The 11,996-nt window shown below is 37.6% G+C and overlaps 1 pseudogene; it reads left to right on the forward strand.

The window, feature by feature from the left end:
- Positions 1 to 11,307: 11,307 nt before the first annotated feature.
- On the forward strand, positions 11,308 to 11,422 carry LOC132315375 (small nucleolar RNA R71; annotated as a pseudogene).
- The last annotated feature ends 574 nt before the right edge of the window (positions 11,423 to 11,996 follow it).

An 11,996-nucleotide genomic window follows, 5' to 3' on the forward strand; every position in this document is an offset into this window, starting at 1 on the left:
TCACGGAGGTTATTATTTTGAAATTTTAAGACATTGGTCTTATTGAGGTCTCACAGTACACTTACCTACATGAGGGCATTTGTTCTGTCAGAAGGTGATCAATGTCTTAGTGTGGGATAAGTGAGTAGAATATTTGAAAGCGCTTAAATTATAACTAAATAACCCTCTTGTTAAAAGGTAGTGGAAGTGTTTAGTAATAATTCAAGTATAATTAAATAGGCCTATGTGCGATTTTATCACAGGTTTGGGGGTAAAGTAAAAATCTAAAATTATGTCAAAAGGTGATTTTAGATGGCATTTATTTGTTCCCACAGGGTGGATAGTTTTTGCACATAGTAAAACACCCTGAGAAATTCGGCTTAAAACCCCAAGCACGAATTAAAGAAATAATCCCTAAAGCTATGACATATTATTTTATATGTTATTTATGTGGTGTTATTCAATATAACATTTATTCAGGTTACAGACACTTCCGCAATTTAAAGATATAGGGATTGAACCATTGAATGGTTAAAATTATATTGCCCAGAAGACAGGTTTTGAAATTATATTGGGTTTCTTATACCACGAGTCTATGTTTTTTTCTTGAGGAAAAAACCCATATGCCCGGTGCGGAGTCTTCTTAGGTGGAAAAATTGTTGCAATTTTAGGTAAACTAAAGTTACTACCATGCCATTAGGTTAATTTATGCATCTATTGGTGATACTATTCAGGGTGATATTCTAGTTTTTGATACTGCCAATGGACTTCTTGATTTATCAAGAAAGAGTTAATGGACATTAAGAAGCAACTACAATACTATTATTTGACATGGTTTATGTTAGTCAGATATGATGGCATTGGTTCAGTGAGGGAGTACATCTATATGATATGCAAGCTGGTTAATGATCTGAGGTAGTAAGGAATCATATTTGATGATAAGTTATTAGTCCACATGGTGATATATTCTCTACTTAAATTGTTTCAGTTTTTTCAAGGTGAATTATAATTTACAAGAAGTTAAATGTGGCATTAACCAGCTGTTAGCATTTTGTGTTATTGAAGGGGAACGACTCAAGGGTGTTAAAACTGAGTCAGCTTATCTTGCGGTGATAGTAAGAATAGTTTCAAGAAGAAACTAGGTGGCAAGAAAGTGTATAAGGCTAAGAAAGAAAGGCAGAACAATACATGAAAAAACATTGATCATTGAATGATAAATGTTAGTTTTGTAGAAATAAAAGGACATCAAAAGAAAAATGCTATTGTGGTGAAAAGAAAAACAAAGCATAAAAGAAAATTTGCCATGTTAATAATTGAGCCTAACTTGGTAAAAGTATAAGTATAGACATGGTGGATGGATTCGGGTGTGATCCTACTTGTTTTGTGTTTTTCTATAGACTCGATACCTTTTGAATAAAATTGTGCTTTAGTTAGAGAGGATTCATCTATGCTATGCATAAGATATTAGAGAATGTCTCTCAAAAGTGACTTGAACGCTTGGTCAATGATGAGATTATTGGGCCACAAATTTTATGCGTTGGTTGTGTCTAAGGATAGATGCTAAGAAACGCAATTTTGAGGCTAGTCGGTCATTTAATCGTTTGAACTATATTTATAACGACATTTGTAGTTCATTTCTTAGTGTAGCTCGTTTGCGGCAAATGTATTTCATTATCTTCATTGATGGGTTCTCAAGGTATAATTGTGTACTTAATTCACTAGAAGTCTGAAGCACTTGATGTGTGTAAAATATACCAGACTAAAGTTGAAAGTAGTTGGGTATAGTGTTTATGGTTTTAAGATTGGACTAAGGTGGTGAGTTTTATTGGGAGAATGGTAATAAGGGTGTAAATCGTAGTACTTTTAATACATACTTAAAAAATAGGGCATTGTGCCACAGTACGCCATTCTTAGTTCTCCTGCGCAAAATAAAGTTACAGAAAAGAGAAAGTGTGGGGAAGTCTTATAGACATAGAATTATATAATTCTGATATCAAGGAGCTTGATACTCGCACTGTCAATGATTTTTTTTTTAATTGGGCATCTTGAAAGATTAAAGGATTTGAGATTTTATTATCCTGTTGACCTATGGAGATTATTGGAATATGTCATGCATATTTAGTGAGAGTGGTGAATCCAGTGGGAGTTTAAGATATTATAGTTTCTTCTTGCAGAAAAGTTTTTTCAACATATATTCTATTTATTTCAAGTTTCACTCCACTTTCTTTAGTGGTTTCAATTAAAGCTCATATTTCCACTCTTTCAGTTATTTTTCCTTTGCAGACATTTCTTTCAGTTTCCAATCTAGTTATTAAGCTAGTTTAACTTAGGAGATCTTCTAGAGTTTGGAAGTATGCTGTAGTTGGTGATTTTAAGGTATCTGGTCGATATAAGAAAAAAATTGATGGCCAAATGCTTAAGCAAAAGTTAAGTGTTGATTTCTTTAAGATTTTCTCCAGTTTCGTTAAAGGACTCTTTAAGAGTTGGTGTGCCTTGTCGCGATGCACCCAAAGCTTGCAAAGTGGACTAAGATGAGTGTGGCTAAGTTTTACATTTATAATTTGCCACTACTACCTTTCACTAAAAATATAGTTAGGGCGAGTAGGGATTGTCCCAAGGGATTGGTGGGTCGTATTAGGTTGTGGAATCGAGATTAGGGTTAGTAGGTCGAGTGATCAAAAGATTGGTTGGAGATTGAATTATACTAAGATGCAATTTAAACTAAAGTAAACAATTAAATGCGATAGAGAGAAGATAAGAGAGAGAGAGATCTTGGGGTTTAAAGATCACCACTAAGTATAGCTTTTCTACACCCTTAATGAATGATTAATGAGGGGAAAAACATGTATTGCAACAATAATGTGCGTATGTGGTTGTTTCAACAAGCATGAATGACTAATTAAGTATATATTGTCTAAGCAACAAAGTTGATAGCACAATATATCAAACTAAACCATTAATCCTTTCTATAAGCTCACAATCCAAACACATGACAAGGTTAGAGACATGTGCTACTTGTTTTCATAAGTATAGAACATCAAACAACAAGCACGGATTGTCCTCCCATTTAACATCTAAACTACAACTACACTATAACTAAGCTAATGACATGAAATTAAATTAAAGGAGAGGCACAATCCATCAAGAAATGAGTATGAACTATCAAATAAACCATAAGAACATTCTATTAAGTACTATGTCTTGACAATCTCTAAATCCATAGCATCAATATACACAGACATGCATCAACAACATAAGAAGTATAGGTAAACACATGAACATCTATTCTAGCATACATAGACATATGGATAGAATGAAATGGTCACTTGGAAGAATTAAACCACACAAATCATTGAATAAACAAGATCTATGTATAAAAAGATGTCAAAACATGTATCATAATACAAATCCCCTCAAAAATACATAAATCAAGATGTAGAAAGCATGCTTAGGGCTAATTCTAGCCCTAAGAGAATGTCTAGCCACTCACGGATGGTATCCTCCAACCCTCAAGGGCTAACTCCATGGTAGAAATTCCTCCTCTTCTTGGTTAATGGAAGAACTCCAAGCTTGTGTCTCTAGCCTCCTCTATTCTTTTCTTCCTCACTAAGAATATGATATGGAAATTGTGTCAAAAGTCCTCTTGTAAAAGTGGCTCATATTCCTTATATAGGTAGGTCAAATGTCACCCCCAATGACCTGGGCTCGTACACCAATATTCCCCCCAATGATTGGATATGAGACAGCTTTTAATGAGCTGGAAATTAAATTTTCTCGAGCTTGGGGAAGTTCGATCGATCGAACATGGCTGAGATCTATCAAACTTAAGCTGGATCGATCCTCTATAGTGGCGCTATTTTGGATAAAGACAAATCTGAGATATTTTTGGGAAAGAGACAAAAGTGGTAGGTGTGGTGGTACAACTGGATAAGATGGAATCTCTTTGATTGATCGAAAGAAAGTTGGATCGATTGAACTTTGTGGGATCTTTGGATAAGGACAAAATAGTTAAGATCCATCTTGAAGTGCTGAGATCGATCAATGTTGGATCGATTGAATATTTCTTGAGATCGATTGAACTTGCTGAATTTCCACCAGTTACTTCCTTTTGCTCCCACTTTGCTCATTTCTTTGATTCATCTCAAGATTGCTTCAATTATGCTCTTATTTAGCTGAGTTAGCTTATTTTAGGGATAAGTCTCTGAAAAGTGCAATAACACGAAATTAGTCTAAAATGGGAAAGTAGGATAGATAAAGGTCCTTGAATACCTAAGCTTAAGGGGTTTAAATGCACACTTTTCAGTGCTCATCACACCCCCAAACTTAAATATTGCTAGTCCCTAGCAATGAACTACAAAGTAAATGAATGAAATGAACAACTGTACAACTATGAACTGGAAAGCAATAAATAGATAATGCCACTTTCGTAGGGAACACGATTACATTTAGCATATGCAATAAGCCTTTTAAATCCCTAGGTTACCCCTAGTGGACTAGTGAAGTTTCGTGAGGGTTTCCAGAAATGATACCCACAAACATTAAGCTCAATATCACAAAAGAGGCACCAATATTGCAAACAATCATTGGGAGAAAACTACCTCAAGTATGCAAATTTTCAATTATTTCCAAGTAATCTCCCAAAATTTCAACATCAAGTAAGCAAGTATGGTCCTCCACACATCAAGAAAATGATCATGCAAATCAAAACAACACTAGAATCCTTTTTGAGTGGACCGGCATCAAGTGTGTTGCTATCTAAGCCAACTAAAGAAATGACCACATCTTTACCTTTAAACTACCATACAAATCTAGTTCCAATTATCAAAACAAAGAGTGGACCATTTATTAAAACTTTATTGTTCTAGGTGTGCTTATTATTATTTTTTTTAAATTTTTTTTTCCTTTCTATCCCTAAGGATCAAAGATGGAAATATGGTGCAATGTAGTGATCTATTAAGCTCTTTAGCGATCCATGAGGTCGAGCGTTAGGTCAATGACTCCCAAACCAGACGGCTTTAGGGCATTAGGCGTTCAAACACCCCTAAGGACTTACAAGCTCAAATCAACTAGGCTACAAATTAAGACAACCTCCATCTAATCATTTCCCACTTCTCATCTTTTGGGAGAAGTCCTCACTTTTTTATTACTTTTTTTTTTTTGAATGATCAAGTTCAATTATTAACCTAGAGTTTGGGCCCTCCACCTTTCGGAGCGAGAAATTCAGTGTTTGATGAGGCTAGAATCCCGGCTACTCAATGAAAAAGGTTTGTTATCCACCTTTATCAAGAATGAAAGCTTTCAATGCACTACTAACCCAATTGGGATATAACCAATTCAATAATCAACAAAGCATGTACCCCACAAATGAATGCTAGTGTGCGCTTGTGCTAGTGTAGAATCCTAGAGTGAATCTCAAAATAATCACAAAATCAAGATGATGTGGACCACAAGTGCAAGCAAGATATCAATCTTTCGAAAAATTTACTCCTAAATGACATCCACAAGGCATACAAGGAGTATTGGACTCTCAAGTCAAGCAATTTTTAAATTTTAAGCAATATAGTCCTCAAAAGATCAAAATCATAGCTAGTTATGGACCAATCATAGAAAATTCCTCAAATACACAAGTTATGCTCAAAATTTTGAATTGAAAGCAAATACTGTAATTAACACCATTACCCCCCCAAACTTAAATATCATAGTGTCCTCAATGTGCAAAGAGAATAAAGGAAAGAGTATACCAGTGAAGCTATAGCAAAGAATGGCCGGAACACAAGTATCCAAAGTGGGTGGTATAACCCCTCCAAACTTGGGATTAACTGTGGTCCTGAAAAGATGGCATTGGATAAAAGTTCATTAGACAACAAAGGGGATAATAATAGGTGCACAGTGGACATGCAAGTGTACATGGGATAAGAAATGAAGTAAGGAGAGAGGAAAAAGGTGGTCCTAAAAAATTCGGGCAGCACTCTCTCATTGAAGTCACTGGAATGCACCTAATGGAGTCAGACAAATAGATATATCAATAGACAATATGACATCCAAAAACAAAGCATGTATAAAATAAGAACAGTATATGGTACATCGCAGTAGAGGGCCGACATACTGGCCGTAAAAATATAAAAGTATCAGAAATATAACAGTCAAATCACAGATATAAAATAAGAAGGAGATATAAAATCATGAAGAGGAGGTAGGATGGGCAGGGCGTGCTCCGCGGATGTCTCTGGATAGATCTCGCAATGCGGCTATAACATCTGTGCAAAGTGAAGCAATATCATCCCGGATGGAAACCATGCCATCCTCCAGAGTCCGAAGACGTTCTCCGAAGCTGGGTATCTGAACTAGAGCCTCAGGTGCTGCTGGATCGGGAGAATGATGATCTTGAGCCTGCTCCTCATCATGAACGGGCGACCCAATCGGAGAGTGATGCTGCAGATCCTCTGTTAGCTGCTCTAAATCAATGTCCATATGTACTGCAGCTGGATCGACTGGTGGAACGTCCGCTGCTGGTGCTGGTGCTGCTGCCATCTCCTTCTCCTCAAGCTTCTCAGCTGCCTCTACAGCATCCTCCTGTAGACTTTTGATAAGAGCCTTGTAGCTTTTATCCCAGTCCTTCTTCTTGAATGAGCAGGCCCCAGCCTCAGTACGCTCCCGGTGCTGGAAGGGATAGCGCTGGTCCCGCAATATCTGTGTAATGATATGGCCAAATGGGAGAAACTTAGCCTGTTTGGGCTTGGCCTTATTGATGTGATCAACATATAACTTCATCATAACACCCCAGATGAGCGTAGGAATGGATAGCTAATGTCCTGTATAGAAGGCGTATAGAGCTGTCAGATAGTTGCCGCGCCTCTGTATCTTATGGCCGGCCATGAATACATTTCGGAATAAAACTGAATCGAAGAACCACAGGTCATCTGGCAGATAAGTGCGCGTGGCAAAAGTCTCGCCAGCTGTATAGTAACCTCTGAGTGCCACCGCCATGTCGGTATAGGAAGGCCTCCATAGAGTAGGATATGTAGCCTCGAGATCAGGAGGGCAAACATGTGGACATCGGCAAGATCTGAATAGAGTGTCCACAGTGATACTGATAGGGTGGCCGTCAATGGTAGTCCGCAGCTCCCTCTGGTTACTCGGGGCAGGTCGGAGGTTCTGGAAGAACATCCGGACCAACCTCGAGTATACTGGATATGTAATAGGGGCTAATATAGCTGAAATGCCCCTCCGGTCTATGTCATCATATGCTGCTCTGGTAAGACCAAACCGGGAGAAGAAGTCTATATCGAAGACCGACTCATGCTCCATTGAAAGGCGTAAGTATCTCAGCAATGGTCGGTCTAAATCCTGGGCTAGCTGAGCTAGTGGTGGTTATGGAGATGGTATATGCTCAGTCTCAGCATCCGCCTATGGAAAAGATGCCTTAGAAGAAGAATGTAATCTGCTATTAGAGGGTGGAAACTGAGTTGGAGTAGGCTCTGCTGGCTCCTCTATCCTCTGCCTAACCCTCCTTTGCAGTCCATGTTGCCGCTTGGCAATAATCTTTACTTGAGCCATGGCCTATAAAAGAAAAGAAAACTCAAAAAGGAAGTCAGTGCCGGTATAAAGAATTAAAGCACAGTTTATAGAATCATGTATGTCAAAAAAGATAGAAAAAATAGATAAGGAACATGAATCTATGCAAGTGACAAAGAATAAGTGACATGCTAGACAATATAAGTACGAAATGCATCCAATGTGGAAAACACAGGCATTGGGCATGTATGAGATAGCATGAAACACAAGAGATGGTGTGTAATGCAAATCTGTGAAATTCGATCGATCACAAAAAATGGAAGTTCGATCGATCACAAATGAGTGAGATCGATCTCACTCAGATTGATCTGAGAAAAATGTTCGATCGATCAAACTAGCATGAAGAACTTGAAAAGTCATAGATCTGTGACGTAGATGGCACGGGGGCCTCCCAAGCAAACTCGTGGGCCCCTCTACACAACAAATCAACAATTTTGGTCACTTGATTAGGCCCGTGACCCCCAAAATCAAAAATATAAAACCGATATATATACACATATATACAGTGGGTCAAAGCTTAAAAAATGGCAAGAATCGTCATCATAACATCATAAATCTAACACGGAAGCATGGATTCATCAACATAAAGCTTGAAATCAAAAGGGAAGAATTCGAATCTTACCCAAAACCGAGAGAGAAGTGGATCGAAAGAGAGAGAGTTGAAATCTGAGATCCGAGATGAGGGAGAGAGATTCGGGCACGATGGAATCGTCGGAGCACTCACCGGAGATGGAAGGGATGGGCTTTGCAGCTGCGAGGAGAAGCTAGGGTTTGAAGATCGATTTCTTTGAAATCGATCGAATGACCCTAGGTTCGATTTTTAAAAACATTTCCTTCTCAGTTCGATTGATCGAACTGAGTCCTCAGATCGATCGAACTAGAATCTATCTCTCCTCACTAAAAGACAAAATTGTTTTTGAAGCTTTTGAAAATTAAAAATCAAAAAATTAAAAATGAAAAATATTTTTATTATTTTATTTTATTTTTTTAAATTCAGAATAAAATATTTTTGGAGTTTTTAAATTTAAAATTCAAAACAAAAAGTCAAACTTAAAGTCAAAACAGTAAATCAAAGAATAGAGATCGATCTCTCCAAGATCGATCTCAGAAAAAGTCAGATCGATCGAACATGCAAAAACCTGCAAACATGTTCGAACGATGGGACAGAGAGGCCTTTTGCAGAGTGTTCAAATTTTTTTCAAAGTGTTAAGATTGCAGATCGATCCAAGATGAAGTTGGATCGATTGAAGAACTTATGATCGATCAGACAGAGAACTGAAACATGCAGGTTTCCTTCGTACGATTGGACAGAGAGGTGATTGGATGCAGGTTGGATGCTGGTATGGAGTTCGATCGATCGAACCTCCTTGGAGATCGATTGAACTGATGCAAAATGTCCATTTTCAACATCAAAGTGCATACAATCCTAATCACAGTTCCTAGCATTGTATATAAACCTAAAACAAATATCTAGACTTCACAAGAAATGAATTTTAAGATAAAAATGAAGGAGGAATAGGGTTGTGACACCCTACGAAATGCACTAGTCTCTAACGTCTCTAGTAAGATGTTGGGCTCTCTTAGCCCGGATCAAACATCTTATAGTGCATCCCCTCCTTAATGGGGTGATAAGTACTTTGAACTCCACCCAACAAATGGTTCCCTAGAGAACTTGTTGGATTAGGCTCAAAAGAACTTATTGGTCCTTTTTCAATGTGATCTTTGGGCTTCCATGCCCTTTCAAAATAAGATTTTGAAACAACTCTTTTCAAATTCAGGGTTGAAGATAACCCTTTTGAAATTTTGGTTTCAAGCAAAGACTTTACTCCTTCACATTTATTAGCATGACATTTCTCTACAACATTCACTTCTTCATGCTTGTCAAATGAATTCGGGGTTGGATTGAAGATATTCAACTTCACCTTCATGTGGCAAAATGAGATCTTCATTATCCCCATCCTACAATTAATGTTGGCATTTGCGATTGCCAAGAAAGAACGGCCAAGGATAACGGGAATTTGGCTCTTAGGATTCGGGATCGGTTCTGTATCAATGACAACGAAATCAAAGGGGAAGAAAAATTTATCAATCTTAATCAATATATCCTCAACGATACCCCTAGGCTTTTTGATGGATTGGTCCGCAAGTTGCAAAACCACCAACGTTGGTTTTAAGTCTCCTAAGCCTAATTTGACATATACCGAGTATGGAAGAAGATTAACACTTGCTCCTAAGTCTAGAAGAACCTGATTAATGACATGGTCACCAATAACACAAGATGTAGTAGGTGAACCGGGGTCTTTGAACTTTGGAAGAGTGTTGTGTTGCAAAATAGAGCTCACTTGCTCGGTTAAGACCACTTTCCTAGGTGCTTGGCTTTTGTTCTTCCTCTGTTGGGTGCAAAGATCTTTTAAAAACTTGGCATAAGCCGGAATTTGCTTGATTGCATCTAAAAGCGGAAGGTTAACCTTCACTTGCCTAAACACATCAATGATTTTATTTGTTTTGGCATTTTCCTTGTCGATTGAAATGAATCCTTTAAAGGCATCCGGAAATGGAGTTTTTGGTTCAAAAACCTTTTTAGAAATTTTCTTTGAAGTCTCTTCAACACAAGAAGTTTTGAAATCATTTTGCAAATTTTTCTTTTCAAGATCACTTTTCAAATCACTTTTCAACACATTCTCATTTGAAAGATCAAGCATATGCAATGAAGGAGGAATATGATAAAAAACGGGATGGGTATTAACTTTGGGTTACACCGGTTCACTCTCTTCATTGGACATGCCCACTTGGTTGTCCACAATCTTCCCACTTCTCAAGGTAGTCACCGCATTAAAATGCTCAATTATGTGACCTTCCGATGAGGAATGAGTCTCCACAACGCATTGTTGCTTTGGTGGGGCTTTCAAAGGCATTTTCCCTTTCTCTCTAGCATTTAAAGTACTGGCTATTTGCCGTACTTGGGTTTCTAGCTTAGCAATGGATTGAAAATGAGAATGAAGCAATTGAGTGTTCGCCTCTAGAGTGCCTAGAGTGGTCAAAACTTTCTCTTCAAAAGCGGGACTCCTAGAATTTCCTTGAGAATATGATTGATTTGGAAAATGAGAATTAGAGAATTGGTTTCCTTGTGATTGATATGATGATCTAAAACCTTGGGAACCTTGGGCTTGCATTGGTGGCGGAATATACTTCCCTTAAAAACCACCTTGGGGAGGGTTTGAGCCTTCCCCTTAGCTTTTCTAAGAAAAGTTCGGATGGTTCCTCTAACTTGGATTATAGTGATTGCCATAAGGATTATTCCATTGATTAACAAATGTTGCATTGACTTGTTCATGACGCTCACTTTGAACATGTCTATGGGGACAATTAGAAGTAGAATGTAAAACACTTGAACAAGTCATATATGTCTCATTGGATGCATGATTGGAATGGTTAGGGAAGGAAGATACTTGATTTGCCAAGTTTTGGTTGATCAAGAATTGATCAAACCTTTGAGATGATGATTTCATCTCGGCGGCTATTTCATTGGAATGGTTGACTTGATGTAAGCTAACAGTCTTCCTTCCACTTGAATTTCTACCATTCTTTGAAGATAAAGATCGATGTAAAGAATTTTCACTCATGCTTTCATAAAGACGCCACACGTCATCCTCATGCCTATCAATGTAAGAGCCACCCATGGAACCATCAACCATGCCCTTGTAATTGTCGGATAAGCTCTTAAAGAAGTATTGAACTAATTGCCATTTGGGCATGTCATGATGTGGACACTTCCTAAGCAATTCATTGAATCTTTCCCATGCCTCATGGAACATTTCCCCATCCCGGTGTGTGGATTGTTGTCAAACCCAAAAATTTTATGCAATGTGGCCAAGTTTTACATTTAGAAATTGCCACTACCACCTTTCACTAAAAATATAGCTAGGGTGAGTAGGGATCGTCCCAAGGGATTGAGGGTCGCACTAGGTTGAGGAATCAAAATTAGGGTTAGTAGGTCGAGTGATCAAAGTAGTAGTTGGTTGGTTGAATTAAACAAGATGAATTTAAATTAAAGTAAACAATAATGCAATAGAGAGAATAAAAGAGAGAGAGATCTTGGGTTTAGAGATCACTACTAAGCATAGCTTTTCTACACCTTTAATGAATGATTAATGAGGGGAAGAACATGTATTGCAACAAAGTGTGTGTGTGTGGTTGTTCCAACAAGTATGGATGACAAATTAAGCATATATTGTCTAAACAACATGGTGAATAGCACAACATATCAAATTAAGCCATTAATCCTTTCTTTAAGCTCAGAATCCAAACACATCACAAGGTTAGAGATTTATGTTACTTGCTTTCATAAGTATGGAACATCAACAACAAGCATGGATTGTCCTCTCATTTAACAACTACACTACATCTAAGCTAATGACATAAAATTAAACTAATTAAACTAA

The sequence above is a fragment of the Cornus florida genome, unplaced genomic scaffold (genome assembly GCF_030987335.1).
Source record: "Cornus florida cultivar Cherokee Brave unplaced genomic scaffold, ASM3098733v1 CherokeeBrave_3.0.0_Hap2_Chr06, whole genome shotgun sequence".
NCBI classification, from domain to species: domain Eukaryota; kingdom Viridiplantae; phylum Streptophyta; class Magnoliopsida; order Cornales; family Cornaceae; genus Cornus; species Cornus florida.